Below are 16,038 nucleotides of genomic sequence, written 5' to 3'. Positions count from 1 at the left end.
GGCTCCTTGTTGTGCATCCTCCTGTAATGGAGCACCCAAAGGATTCCCCATTACCTCCTCCGCACCGTGCTTAGGAAGGGCTGTTGGCTTTCTTACGGGATGGAATACTCCAGCGCAGGAATATCTGGGAGCCAGCACAGAGCCTTTGTGCTGCCCAGTGTGAAGGAGCCTCGCAGAATGGACTGAAAGGACAATGAAACTGTTGGATAACACAAGACAGCGCTGCCGCATATCCAGGATGCCGTGGGCTATATATAATCATTATTGGTACTACAGCCATGATACGCTGGGGTTGCTGATCACTGAAACATTGCTTTTGGCCCACGGGGAAAGACAGGGCAGGAACCTTCCTTCTGATTGCCTGGCAAAGACATGCTTAATACGCCACTTCATAAATCAATCACCCTTCAAGCTACTCTTCTGCTTCTCAGCAAACGCTGATTGATCCACCAGGAAAGGAGACTAATGAATGGTCAGTTCTGCCCCGAAACGCATCCAGGGTTCATGGCACCTAAGAACATACTAGTGATTTCCACTGATGATAGAAGAGACAAGCTGCAGTCCAGGATGCCCTGCAAAGAGATGAAAACTACATTCTCCCAGAAATCCTTCACAGGCTAAGAACGGGATAGGCGGCGTCACATGGAAGTCTGCTTCTGGGGATGAACAAAAGAGCCAAAAGGAGACTTTTAACTCCAAATAACCCTCCGAGCACCCACCCCCAAGCCGTGCTCATGCAGTCAACGCCACGGGTTGCTTTAGCAGCATTGTTGTCAGAAGGGGTGTTACATAGTTTGGGAGATATAAAGCCATGACTAACAAAAAAAAAAAACGATCAAGCAAATGAAGCACAAACTTAATTCCTCTTCTTCTACCCTCAAAGCGACAGACCATCGGCTTTGAAACAGAAGGCCCTAGAGAGGGGCGAAGGCCATACTCTGTTTGCAAGAAATTTAACAACCTTATCTAAAACAGTATATATAAAGAAAAATCATTGTTACAGGCAGTTGTGGAAAAGGGGAACAAAGACAGGAAACAGTTGTTAACTGTTAGCTGATCTGACATAAAGGAACACTTTGGAGAGCAATTATACTCACCCATCAATCTAATTGATTTGAACCATAAAAGCCTATATAACCAATTATTTGTATAACGTATTAGTTACCAATCCTCAGTCCGTTGCAGCACTGCTACGATTAAGATGCAAAGTCAACATATAATTGCATCAACTCCTATTTACACCTTTTTTTGCCTACAGTATATGCCACCCTGCACTCGCTTTGAAGCAGACGTACAAGAACATAAAAGTCCAACAGAAACTAGCCAATCCTGCTGGGAATTCTCACAAGTGAAGGAAGAAAAGCACAACATGCACCCACGACCTGAGGCAAGCAGAAAGGAAAATCCCTTTGCAAAGTTCTTAAATGCCTGGCAGTCCAAGGAAAAGCTGGAGCAGCCTCTTGTAATAACCACGGCGTCAGAGCCTGGCTTACACCTTAGGATAACACAGGAAACAAGATCTTTAAAAATCACCAAACAAAACAAGTTTGTCTGCATCTGCTAGCACTAAACACAAACGGAAATAATTACATCAGTTCACGCACTACAGTAAAGCTTTGGAGCCAAGAGAGGCTGCTGCTTAGGGAAGCAGAAGGTTTCCCCACCTCCCCGCACTGGTAAGAAGCCACTACCAGCCTGCCTGGTGTTGAAGGATCGGAGAATTGCGCGGCGATGAAGAGCTACAGACCTGACCAGCAGTGGCACACAGCGGTGGCCACCAGAAGCTATGGGGCTGTTGCCGTGAATTTAGCTCGATAGGAACCGAACACACTGCGACATCAGAGCCGCTGTGAACGCTCACACCAGACCAAGGTTAAAACCAGAAATGGTTTTGGCATTCCCACCCTGGTACCCTGCACGACACAGGCACAGCTCAGGTCAAGATGCAGCGAGGCAGAGGGTTTGCTCAGGCAAGTCCTGAGCCTCCTCCGCTCCGGCTGGAGTCGGCACAAACCGCGAGGGCTCAGCAACCTGAGTGATCTCAGGAACGTGAAACGCAACACAGCAAGGGCTGAACCTCAGCTAAACCCTGCTGCCTATCCACATCCATCCGTGGGTTTGCAGAGAGAAAAGACAAAGAAAAAGGCTTGATCTAGAGGCTAAGTCAATAGGATTTTCATTTTGTTTTCAAACAAGTTCCTGGAAGCTACTGATGGTAGTGCCAGCCTGGCAAGATGACAAGACCTTCGGTAGAAAGGGGGTTCTTAAAGGAAGGAGAAGAGAGGCATGCAGAGGTGGTTGTCTTCTCCAAAGTCTGCACAAAACCACAGACTAATATCACAGCAAGGTAATGTTTTACTCTTGCGAGTAGCTGAGATGCCCAGAGGTGATGGCACATCCGTGCTGCCGTTACTCGTTCAGCCTCAAACATCAACAAACACGTAGGGCTGGGATTTAATGAGCTTCCTGCGTGTGTACAGTGGCCACTAACACACCGCCAAGCCCTTGCAGAGGTGGCCTCATTTACCAACGTAAGCTGATTCAGCTAAGCCCAGCATCAATTTCAGCTGAAGAAAGGGATTCAGCACCCCAACACACCGACATTCCCGGCTGGGAACCCCATGCTGATCTGTGCAGGAGCTGAGCAGTCAGCAACGCCCCTGACAATTCCCCTCGGCCCATTTGCAACGCGATGCAGCCCCTACCACAGTTTCCCACCGCGGCCGAGATGCACAGGCTGTGCTTGCCCTGCTGCCAGCCGAGCACACCCGGTTCTGTAGTTACCGTCATCTTCACCAAACCCAAATGGCTCTAACACACCACACCAAACTCTCTGTCGTGCCACAGGTGACTGAAGAGCTCCACATCAGCTCCCTAATTAATCGTGTTTCATATGCCTTGATTTTTCCTGTGATCTCATGCCTCATTTTCCCCCATTTGTGATGAAACCTCGGTGCTTTCTCAAGCTGGCGGTTATCATTCACAGCTCCAGAGGCTGCTGCAGCACAGAGAAGCTGCCTGTGGTTAGGCCGAGAAGGGCAGAGGCACCTCAGGGCAGTGGCTCAGGCCATCCTGCGTAGGGCAGAAGACCCAGATCCTCTTCTGACATCCCCTGCCACCCTGAGCATTGCTGCCGCACTAAATACAGTGATCCCCAGCCAGTTCTTCCAGATCTACCCAAGAAATTCTTTTGTTATTATTTTTTATGCTTACGTTGCCCTAAGGAGATCTTGTCTATCGTGCAAGTGTTGGTGCTGGCTTAGAGGAAGGGGAAGATCTGAGGCCAGCTCATCACGCTTACTGACCAACCCAAACCACACATCCCAGTAGCTCTCCGGTGCTCAGTACCAAACCCCCCTGCAGCAGCCCCCCGCGTGCGGGCAGCCTAAGCAGCAGCTGCTGGCCAGCCTTCGGGACTGGGGGGCTGGCGGGAGCCTGCCAGGGAGGAGACGGCTCCGGCAGGGCTTGCTTCTCCACGCTGCAGGCTGGAATCACCACCCCTGACGCGTTTGACAAACACACAGATGTGGTGCTTCGGGACACAGTTTAGTGGTGGGCTTGGCAATCCGGGGTTAAGTTGGACTTGGTCATCTTCAAGGTCTTTTCCAACCTCCATCATTCTATGATTCTACGAGGCTGCTGGCATTTGCCCCACGCCTAGCAAGCAGCAATGGGGAGGAAACGGTGCTGGGGACCCCCTGCTTCCAGGGCCAGGCAGCAAAGCTCAGCGGCGGGGGAACAAGGCAGCCAGACCCCTCCCTGACCCAGGGCAAGGCAAGCTCTGCTCCACATCCAGCTCCCAGCGTGCTGCACTGAAGAAGCCTATTTAGCTGCTCCCTCCTGCCATATAGGAATAACCTGAATCTGGCACAGAGCAAGTTTTGCTGCCCAGGGCTCAGGAGGGGAGACATGACTTCACCCACTTCCTACGGGGACAGGAACTGAGCCAGCGCAGGAAAACTCACTCTGATTAACAACCACGGAGCCAGAATCAGACCCTGCTCGCACTTTCTACCTGCCCTTGAAGTAAGCAATTGAGGAGCCGAGGCTGAACTCCCCCATCTGTGCCCTGGGTGTGCAGAACCACAAAGGATGCTCTGAGCCTGGGTCTGCCATCCACAGCAAACAAGCCAAGATTTGCTTTAGCACAGCTCCTGCTCAGCAGCTGTCAGCCCTCCTGCAAGCTGTGTGGGAAGTTGAGGGAAAACAGGGTATTCATCTGCCAAACACCTAGACGGTTCCTCAGCAGGCTTTTAGCACAAGGCTGGAGGCTTCCAGCAGGACTAAAACCACCGAGAACTACTCCTGAGCCACACACGTTACCTCTCTTCTGGGGAAACCGCTTTTTGGGGCTCTGAACCAAGGGGAGACAGAAGAGTAATGGAATAGGCAGTTCTGCTTGAGGGCTGCCTCCTCTTGGGTGTGCTGTCTCCTAAAATACTCCTATGGGTATGGGTTCTGATCTCCCCCCTCAAAGAGGGTGAGATCCTGCCCCAGGCTTTTGCTTCTGCATTAGACTCACAGAGCTACTGAAAGAGAGCCATCCGCATCACTACTTTTATTACTGACAGCAATAAAAGCATCTCAATACATAGCGTCCGTCGGCCACGCACAAGCTCAGTGGTGCTTTGCTAATTACTGAAGTTTTCTGTGCTGACAAAGAGATGCCAAGGGATGCAGCAACCGATGGGGAAAAACTGCACAGAGGAATTTCAATACCGCACCACAGATCCCCTGGGCTAGAAGCGTGTTGTAGCGCCTTGCCACAAGGGCCAGTGGGCACTGGAGGCACCCACATACAGGCACAGGATCTGGTCCTACACCTTGAAGACCACCCATCATACTATACTAGTACTCGTTGGAGACAGGAGCCTAATGTGAGTCAGCATTTAGGGAGCTCTGAGTAGAGAAGCAATTCTCCTTCCACAACTCCAAGCATCTCGCCGGCACCTCCTGTCTCTGGCAGCCTTCTTCACCTGCATGGAGCACCTGCCGTAGACGTTATTGTTTTGGATGGCATTGGACTGGTGGATTTGCTTTGCACCTCTGGCACACCTCTGGGAACCCGTCATGCATCTCCTCAGCCACGTGTCCCTGAGCAAAGCTCACCTTCCCACACCAAGCTGGTGCTACGCTGCCAGGTTGCAATAAATGTTGTTACTGCAGCAAACTGGGTTTGGTGTACAATCAGCAGCACTCAGGGCAAGCAGCTTGGGCATCATCTCACTTGAGCAGGACTTGACAGCTGAAAGAATATCGAAACTTTATGAATACTGGATTGGTTGAGACTAGGACTTACCTCCATAAACTTATTTTCCCACATCCACACGGTCCACACAGGGTGGGCTGAACGTCATCTGGGAAAGGCCAAGTGACCGACAGGACTTTCAGTGGTATTGAAACCTTTTCCAAAGCTGTACGAGTGCTTCGCACGCAGGTTTCAGAAACCCTTTCAAGTACCATAATCTGATGTTAAGGTGCTGGACAGGGATATGCTGGAGCCCAGAACATCCCAAGTCACCCTCATTTCAGTACGAGCTGGGATTTTTCACACCCAGACACATGTACACAGGCGAAAAGGAGGAGTTTAGGCATGTAAAGCACTGAAGGACAAGTTTTCATTGTAAATCATTACGCTCATAGCAGCAAACATTTTCTCCACACTCATCCATAAATTTGTAGCAACAGAACCGCCACCACACACACAGTCTATCCAGGGGACAGTACCTGTGCTCCTAACCAGCCCAAAAGACACACAATTTAAATCAACCAAATCATACGCTAAGGGAAAAATTGTGACTTGTTCACATGGAAGAGCTCCATGCTTGCTTAAGCAATGCTGGGGACAGATCTGACCCAGCTTCAGCAGAAATTTAAGCAACGTTCACCTGATCCTGCGTAAGTCACCCTAAGAAGGGTGTGATCCATTGAGAACGACTGCTGCCTGCGAGCAAGTCAGTACTGATACACAGCCAAGCGAGGGAAACGCCTCCCAACACCTTAAACTGCTGTTTTGCTCTTAGCACTTCTGTTTCTTAATAAACACTCTGTTGGTGGCTCTGAAAGAGCAACCCGGCTGCTTTCTGTACGCGCGTCACAGGGAGCCTGCCGTGGTGCCGGACACATTAGCCAGGGCTCGCCACGCGAGGTCAGGGAACGCTGTCTGGTGCTCTGCACTACTCCTGCAATAAACTCTGCACCACACCTCAAAAGACTGATTGATTACACGTTTCTGCTTCACTTTAGCAATTCATCTCAGCAGCCTTTCACTTACCTGTACGCTTCAAAGCTAGAGAGATAATCCCTTCATTATCCCCTTGCTCTCCTTCGCAATTCGTAGTTTATTTCAAAATAACTGCAACATTGTACTGGCAGGCAGGAATGAAATCCTGGGTTCATCTCCCAGGGAGCTGCACGTGTTCCTGGGAAAACACCCATCTCGGAGCCAGCAGAGAGTTTATCCCCGTGGCCTACCCACACAAATGACTTTTGCAAAGATTGACTATGGGGGAACCAGCTGTTTCAGTAAGAACAAGACTCTCAGGTTTTTCAAAGCAAGCCACGAAGATCCTGGCCCTAATTATTCGCTCACTCTCTTCCGTCACAAAGTATAAACCCTACGGCCCTAATCTCCACTGTCACTGCTCATCTGCCCCAGAGAAATTCTAGCCCTCTGAATTTTATCCTATAGATTCTGTATAGGCATACAAATAAGGCACGTTTTTGTGCTTCCCTAGCTGATATTTCAGTCACCCGTCCTAGAAACTGTTACCCAAAACAATAAGCTCCTCTGAGTGAGCATCAACCATTCTCCGTGAATATGTCAATAACTGGAAAACATTAGACAAAGCTGAAATAAGTCGTGAGGCTACATAAGTGTTTGGAAGATACAGGAGCATTTGTAACTTCCACAAACCCAAGACAACTAAAATGCTCTTTGCCGGGCTAAAGCAGCACACAGTATCCCCTCGGTTAGGACACCACACTTCCAAGGACCAACGCTGAGGAACAGGGACAAACCAAACCTCCCTCTCAGGCGAGAGGAAACACACGCCAAGTGCCTTCACGCAACTGAGGAAGCGCCTCGTTCGGCACCACAACATACCCCTGCTGAGCCAAGGCCGACAGAAGCATTCTAACATGGCGCCTTTTCCTAAAGATATTCCCCGCTTACTCTTCAGTGAAGCGTAAAGCTGATGGTGTTTCTGTGGCCTGACCTCAGCTTCTCCTAGCCTAATATAAATGTTACACCTATCTCGGGAGGCAGCGAGCTCTTCCTGCCAAATCCCAAGAGCCCTCAAGTCCTGGCTGCATTAGTCCTGATGTCGTGAGCTGTGGGAGAAGGCAAAAAGAAAGAACAAGGCTCTGCGGCAAAACAACGTAGAAGCAGTGCAGGGGACAGATGTGTAAGAGACAGCGGCATTGGAGCGAGTCTGACAGAGGCACGCATTCCCACGTCGCGCTTCAAACATAGCACCGCCAAGGAATGAAGCTTCACACGTGCATATGCACACCGTAACGGAGAATCAAGGTTCCTCCCGCCTCCGACTCAGCAACTCCCAGCAAAACCCGATTCCAAAAAACCTCATTCCTGCTTGAGGGGATGCACTTTAAAAGCCCCCTAAACACCAACTATTTGCCACTTTTCTTTGAGGCAAAGCCGGGACAGGGGAGATACACCTGGAGAGGCAATTAAGGTGACCGGGACAACAGGGAATGATGGCAGATGGCAGTCATGGGGGGTGCTGGGTGGAGAGCACCCAGCCGACACCAGCATCCCCCAGGGAGAGACCGGCACACAGCCACACAGAACGAGGGCACACGCAGCCTTTGCCCCTTACCTGCTCACTTAAGCACCGAAACATACAGAGGTTTTGAAAGAAAAGGTTTTAGAAGTAGTCTGCAAAGCAAGCTTAACATTTTTCTGCTTTGAAAGGTCTCTGTTTTGAAGGACGCAGAGACTGGGCACCATGCAGTGCCCAGACCTTACCTGTGTCATAGTGAACTGTCAGGGGCCTGGAATAATCACCAGTCTTCTCTGGGTGGAAGTCCACCGTTACTTGCATGGCATCGCCAATCCCAAGAGTCCCAGCAGAGGGATCAACAGAGAAAGGGCTGCAACACGGAGAGGCACATCAGGATTATTGTGGGACCTTTGGGGACTACGTTCCTTCTGCCGTCCAGCTCACTCCAGCTCACCTGTATTAGCAAGGGGCCAAGAAACCACAGTCAGCAGCAGAAAAAGAGAACATACAGGGCCAGGAACTGAGCCACCGACCCAACTCCTGAAGAGCTCCAGCCCTCAGAAGATCCTAAGCGATAAAATGACCTCGTCTCCCCCATACCCTGCATCCAGTTTTCTGCAGCAAGGCTCAAGAGTCTGACTGCTAGCGATACGATCGGAGGAGGGTTTTTGAAGGGCACGGAGATGGCAAGAGTTATTTGCATGCACAACTTGACACTGAGTTCCTCAGGAATCCGTCTTTTCCTGCCACCTATAAACCTCAAGAGATGCAAATGTCAAGGCAATACCTGCCCCAGTGAGATTACAGCCTGGAAATCAGACAGGGAGAACAGAAGTTTATTCTTGAATGACCGGAGAATAATTAGACTTTAATGGCAGAATTAATCTATCTTTCTTTTTTTTTTTTTTTTTTACCTTGAAAGCATCCTGGTTTTGCCTCAGAAAGGGCACATTTTATCAGCATTTCAATGAAAGCTGTTCTAAGCAAAGAAAAATCTGTACGAGTGCAAAGGCAGGTTAGAGTGATACAGAAACAAGAAAACAAGACACAAAAGGAGTATCCCATTTACAGCCTGAACAATTAAATCTCTAGCTAAATGAAGCACCGCTAGCAGGAGCATATCAAGGCACCTTCAACAGGAGGTTTTCTGCGTATTCACAAGCAATGCAGTCTGGGGCTCTGGGTTGTAATCCAGGCTTGGTAACTGTTTGCTTGGCCTACTAGAGAAATTCTGTGCAATGTGTGGGAAATAGTATGAAAATGTGCCGGTGTACTTTAGATTTAACAAGAGCAATTATGATTTGTCGCCAGGTAAACAGCTCTCAGCTGACAGACACATAATTCAGTCCTTTAATGCTCAGGGAAAAGTCAGATGCAACGTGTTTCTGCATAACAGCAGCTGGGCTTTGTGGCTCTTGTACAGCCTCACTTAGAAAGCAAAAGTTATTGGATTTAGTGCTTTGCTGGTGGTCAATTTGTCACCTTAAAAATATTTTCTGCAGAGTTTTACAGTGATTGGGGAGTGCAGCCCACAGAAATAATGAGAAAAAATGGAGCCATGCGCAAGCTTCGCTTCGCTCATGGAAGCAGTGACAGCTGATGAAACTGCTGGAGTTCCTGCTCATTAAGGAGACACTGATGCAATTGGGGGCCTGACCTGCTCCCATCACGACTAGCAAGAACATCGCCAGTGACTAATGGGGAAGCATTGGGCCCGCAATGTTCACGTGCTGGACCTGAGGCTTTTGAGAGGGAGGAGGAAAGCCAAGGCGCCGCCAGCCTCAGAACCGGGCTGCTCTACATGGCCCTGCACCTGCGCTGGGGGTTGTGCCTGGTTATACTGGGCAGGGCTCTGCTGGTGCTTGGCGGGGATCACTGCCTGCTGTGGGAAAGGCACAGAAAAATTCCCCCCCACCTCTTTTAGTTTGTTGTTTTTACCAGAAACATTGCCAGAACAGAAAAGCTGCCGGTTAAGGGCCACACTTCAGCACTACCTCCCATCCCATGCCCTTCCTACTCCATCCCCATGTCTGCATACCCCTGCCCTCAGATAGCTGGGATGGGAATGACACTCCTGAGGATGACTTCAGGGGATGCCTGAGAAAGTAGATACCTTCACATCTTCAAATTACCAGAGAAGAGGATCCCACCGAGGTCAGGACTCATTCTCAGGACTGAGAAACAGAGCACAAGTCAGACACCGCACCTCCTGCCTCCCACCCCACGCTGTACCCACAGGACAACTTGGTTCCTGATGTAGCAGGAGCTTGGTATCCCTCACGTAGACCTGCTTCTCCAAGACCCAGAGGGATGTAAGGTCCGTGCTTCACCTGAACTCTGAACTTCAGTCCACATCACTAAGCTGTTCCCTGCAGCCTACAGATAAGAGATGCTAAGGAAACGTCCCTGACACACTAATAGCCACATGAAAACCACTGCCAACAGATGAAGCTGGCAGGCTAAACTTTGGCCTTTTAGCCATTAATTGTGAGCTGTTCTTTACGGTAATTCTTGTCCTGTTAGATCTACCCTTGTAATGAATAACTACTGCTCCTGACAAAACAGGAAAGATAAGGTTTGGAGGTTTATTAATAGCTCTTCTTCTGACATGCTTTTCAACTACGTCCATTTGTACGTTTGCTTTGATGTACAACATCTAAACTTTCACAGGTCCAGATCTCCCAACGGTGCCTTGCAATCCCCAGCTTGTATAAACTCATCTAGCCGCACCAATCTGAGGGAGACCTTCCCAGCAGAACCTGCTGAGATCTTGCCCGTAATTGCCCTTCAGAAAGGGAACAACACCAGATTAGTAAGCAATTTCATTGTGATCTGTCTTGGCGTTTACATCTTGCTTGCTTTCACCAGGCATCAGCTCCCCAAGCTGGGCAAAAGTTAAATCCCATGAGGATACCACGGGCAAAATACTCCTGACAATTTAGCAACCAGCTGACAAGTGAACAACGCTGACAGTTCTGTGGCTCAGGCTTTCCCGACTACCGCGCTGCCTTTCCTCCTGGAACCATACGTTTAGTCAGTGCAGCGTGCAACGAGGCTGCAACATACTTCGTCCCGTGGTATGTTTCTCTTCTACAACCAAAACCCCTTTACTCCTCTGGTGCCTTAATTTGCATTATAAAATCATCTGAGTTTGTGAGAATTGATTTCATTAAAAGCTGCCTCCAACCCCAAGACCGACAGTAAAATTACTGGTGATTGAGTTGCCCCCTCTGTCAACTAAGACCTATTGCAGGAAAAAAACCCCAAAGATCACTTAATCTTGGCATACGTAATTTTTTGGTAATGGTATAAAAGCCAAAGTCGAGCACTGTAACCACTCCAGTAAACACAGTCTGTTAGGTCAAAGCATCCAAGACTCCATCTCCATACTGAAAAAATCCTGCACAGAGCCAGCATCTCACAAGCTCTCTCTTTCCCTCTTTCCCTGCACGTAGGCTCTGTTGTCACATCCCTGTACATCCCATGGTAACTCTCCAGCCCCACACCTCCATGTAGTATAATGGGTACTGCAGGGAGGGATGCAAGGCGGCTCCTGGCACTGTGCCATGTAGGATCATTTCCTGAGCTTCCAGAGCTTGATGGGACATTCCTAAATGGACCTTCTCAGACAGATCCTCTCTAACCCATAGCACAGCACAGCACAGTGTAACGTCAGGAAAAGGCAGTGCTGCACTGAGATCTGCTTCCAGGCACCATTTTCAACTGAAATGTACTGGAATGACATTTATCTCCGTGAATGCCGTGGAGAAGAAACTCACTAACCAGCCTTAACAATGAGAACGGCAGGAAAAGACTTTTTATATTTATACTATTGTTATTTTTTTTTATTACTACACTATGCAGTGAACAGCTGGGTATGGGCATGCAGGGGGAGGACAGGCACAGAGCCAAGCTGCATAATGGGGAGTGCTTTGGTGTCAGGGTTCCCACACACACACACACACACACACCCTTTACGAAAGAGGAGTCAAAACGTGTCCATGTTTTCTGGTAGATACCACGGCAAGGGAGAGTTCTGAACAAGCAACAGCAGAAGGATGCTGAATTGGCCCCGTGGATTCATTTGAGAGCTCTGCCGTGGAGTAAAATACACCACACAAGTCCTTAGATAAAGTTGTAAGAGGCAAGGAATGTCCTTATGAAGTGACCCGCTGCAAGAGCAGAGCTCGCAGTACTGACTGAGAGGAAAGGTTAGCATTGGAGATGGGCTGAAAAATGCACTGAAGGTGAAAGCTGGTAGGTTACGCTTGATGCCAAGGGAATTTTGAGAAAGGAGGCAGAGAGAAGTGATACGAGCAGCGCATTGGACTAGGAAACTGTGGCGCCTGCGGCTGCCTTGCAAAGGGGCAAGAGCCTGAATTCGCCCAGGCCAGAAGACAGAAGTTGCAGCAACTAAGAAGTCTCAGTTGTGCAGAGAGAGAATGAAGGACACAGAGGCCAGCTGATGGTCCACAAACTTTGATCTCTCTTTCCCTTCTACTCCACTAAGCCTCCTCCCCCTCTCACGTGCACGCATGCTTACACATAGCGGCACACAAAACTATTATGTGATATTGATGTTGGCTTTAACACAACACTACATCCGTACTCAGCAAAAGTTAAGCACACACTAAAGCTGCTTCAGTTCTCCACTAAATAGGAAGAGACTAAAACAGTCCTGAATGTAAGTCTGTAAGGCTGGCACTCCTACCACCTATGCCATAACTCTTAAATACTGCGTCTCGTATCTACACATTAAGCTCTCCAGGACAGGAAACATCACGCATTAATGTCCAAAGCACAGGTTTAAGTGTTTGTGATGCTGAACAATCATTACGGGAGTCATTCAAAAGAATGCAATGACATTAAACTAAAAACTTCCCCTGTCGTTAATAATGATGCAGCCTTGGTCACAGCCTCTAACGCAGGGAAATTAATCCCCTGACATGAGGAGGAAAACGGTCTCTCCCGCGAAAGCCTCTGTAAGTAGAGTTGTTCAAAGACAATTAACAGCTAATGACCTACTCGCCTGTGGAGCAGTGTATTGGTGAGACTCTCCAGCCAACTTGTCATGCCAGCTGGGAGGCCAGTTCTTTTCTGCTGGGGCTGCTGGAGCCACTGAGCTCACCTGGGACCTCGGGGCAGGCACCTGAGCAACTTCTCACAGCACAAGCAGCAGGGAACCCACTGTCACCCAGCGCAGTCCCCAGCACTGGCTGGAGAAACCACTCCTGGCACACCATGGCCTCATCGCACAGGGAGAACGTGGTTGTTCTGCTCCCAGGCTGCAAGGGGACGTGGTGACCTGGTCAAGAGTGGGGAGCACTCGGATTTTGAGTGGAGGATACAAGCTTGGGGGAGTACAGTCGAGATACTGGAGGGCTGGGCTGCTATTCAGGGGACACAGCAGAACCGCATGCAGCCGAGGGATGGAAAATGCAAAAACCTGTATTTGGGATGGAAGAATCCCTGGCAGTGCAGGCTGGTGGGCACGAAAGCCTTTCTACAGAAGAGGAGCTTAGGGGCTGGAGCACAGCACATACAGGGAGATGCTGGGATCTCAAGGCTTTGCACAGCCTTGAGAAGGAAAGACGAAGGCTGGTATCACTTGGTCTTACTTTTCGTGTTGAGTGCACACCTGATCAAACTTTGACACTGGTCTTGCTTTGAGCACTGTGTTTGCTCACATGATCTCCAGAGGTCTCTTCCAAAGTTATTCTAGGATTTTATCTTCTCCAGCAGCCCAATTCCATTTCACGTGTTCCCCAAATTTCTCATATTATTTCTTATACATCTGTGCATATATATAGGCAGATGGTAGACAGACAGGCATTAGAGGAACTCAACCTTTAAGAAAGTTCCCAATGAGGAATTCATTATGACATTTCGCTGAACACTTAAAGCAAAAAAAAATAAAAGAGCAGAAAGACAGGAACCTCAGAGTATTTAAAAAAGAAATCTGAATGAAAGTGGGGGCGACCTAATTAGAATAAAACGCTGCTTATATTCAAAGATCATCAGTTTGAAATTTCAGACTGGCTTTCAAAAGTTCATAACGAAATGGAAGAGATGACTGATGCCTTTGGCTGACATGGGAAATCTTACCAGCTTTTGATCTCCGCGCACACGCAATCCAGTTATTCAGAATTGTACTTTCTTGTGTAGTTTGAAATAAAGCTTTCGTAACGCTTCCCATCCCTTTGTTGCAAGTCAGGACTGAAACATTCAATTGGTGAAGTTCAGCATAAAATCCAGATCAAGCAGGATTCAACGTACGCCGTATCACGCGATAGAACAGTTGGCAAGGACATTGCCAAGAGATGCTACACACGACTGGGTACTTGTTTTGGTGGTGACAAGTAGATCTGGAAATCCCAGAGGGAAGCTGTACAGGGATTTACAAGTTCCTGCCTATGTATTTCCACAGTGAAAAGAAGCAGCCTGCTTGAACAGCATCCTGGAAGCCTGCTTCAACAGCCTTGCCAGGCTTTGGTAGAAGCCTCTTGGACCTTCGCATTTCCCAGGAGAAAGAGCAAAGAGCCTTCTCTTGACCCCTGTTTTCCTGGGGAAGAAACCGAAGCAACTCAGGTGCACTAAGGCAGACGGCACGTCTTTGCTGCATTCTGGACCTCAGCTCCTACACCAAAACCTCTGGGACCAAGCAACACGGAGCTAACTACCAGCCAGCTGAAGTGGTTTCCTTGCAGGTGCAGTTTCCAAAACGCATTACCCTCTCCAGTTCAGCAAACTGGAAAACCAGTGACTGTCTTCTCAGACCAAGAGGAACAGTACAGGCTGTCCACGACACAGCACACATCAGGCGCTTGACCAGGAGACTGCCGAAATACCACGTGCTTGTGGCCTCCCAGGGAATGGGTATATTTGGCCAATAGGGCCACATAACCATTTCAGAAGGTTCTGAAGATCAAGGGGGTTGCTGGTAGCTACTACAGCATGCTAGAGCACTTTCCAGGAGATCTGAGAGAGACAAAGCTCTAGAAAAGGCTCCCAACCCACGCACCAGGCATTTGCTGCACCTTTTGCCTGTGCGCCCATCGGCATTCTGCTTTGGGGCTAAAGTGCAGGTTTGAAGCCGCTGCCAGCTCATCTCCACTTAAGAGCTCATTCTAATGAAGAATAGTGGACCCCAGGGACCAGATCAAACCTACTGGAAAACCAGGTTCTGGACCCCACAGGGTTTTTGTCAGGGTCTCAATACCAGTTGCTTTGATCTATCATCTCTGATTGCACTTGCTACTATAGACAAACTGCTGGTAAAGCTGATGATAAATTCTTAAATGTCTCTTCCACCAGCTCAGAGCTTGCCCATTTCTTAACACTGCCTTTGGTCTTCAGGAACTGAGCTCCTAGAGCTGTCGTCTGCCACGCAGGATCTTACACAGCCCGAGGGCAGTCCAGCTGCCTTCCTACATTTGCTCGTTCAATCTAACAGAATCAGTCTTGCACGACTGTGCACTGAAGACACCGTTGCACTATAAAACTCCACTCTGCAGCTTGCAGAGTTTTAGCAGAGGCTGCGCCATGCTTCAAACACTATAATCAACAGCAAACCCCACGTGCCCTGCCCATTTCCAGCCACGGCAGCAGTACAGCAGCTCACACGCTCTGGCTCCTTTTTGTCGCTGTTTACCAACTGTATTATCACACAACAGTGTTTTGCACAAAAAGAGATGAGCTCCCTACCTCTGAGGGCTGATGCAGTAGCGGGCCGCCCCGTTACCGATGTTGCGAACCAGCAGTGTTTTCTGGGTGCTGTACTTGACTGGACAGGCTGAGAAGTTCACCTGGTCGGGGAAGTCCAGGATAGCTCGGGCACCTATAGCTCGGAGAGGCACAACAAACTTCTCCCCTTTCTGTGATGCAGATGAGCTCGTGGAAATAATCCTGCGGGGAAAGAAACAATCTCAGCACAATGCTTTTAGTACTTTCCCCACGGCAGAAGGAAAGCTGCTGTTTTCTATGGCTGTAGCAGTATCATTCAGTAACGCAACAGTACTTTTTACCTTCATGAGCTTTCATTCCAGTAGCATGACTTGCACAGGGTCGTTAACTTGCAAAGGAGAAACAACCCCATTGATTCACCTGCTTTTGCAGCAAGCTGGAAGCACCACAATTATCTGATGCTTTGATTCTGAGACACCAGAACAGTCTCTTCACGCAAGGGATCACAGCACTAAAGCAACCTGCTTCGATCGCCACTGCAGACTATTGGAAGCACCACTGAGAACCCAGCTGTGCCACAGCACTAACTCCAGTGCCAGCAACGCGGCGA

At 49.0% G+C, this 16,038-nt stretch overlaps 1 pseudogene; it reads right to left on the bottom strand.

Annotated features, from left to right (window-relative positions):
• The window catches only part of LOC129785688 (hydrocephalus-inducing protein homolog), a 90,584-nt pseudogene that overhangs the window by 37,962 nt on the left and 36,584 nt on the right, over positions 1–16,038 (bottom strand).

The sequence above is a fragment of the Falco peregrinus genome, chromosome 14 (assembly GCF_023634155.1).
Source record: "Falco peregrinus isolate bFalPer1 chromosome 14, bFalPer1.pri, whole genome shotgun sequence".
In the NCBI taxonomy this organism is placed as follows: Eukaryota; Metazoa; Chordata; class Aves; order Falconiformes; family Falconidae; genus Falco; species Falco peregrinus.
Note: the sequence above shows the minus strand (reverse complement) of the source record. Positions and strands in the feature narration are given on the sequence as shown.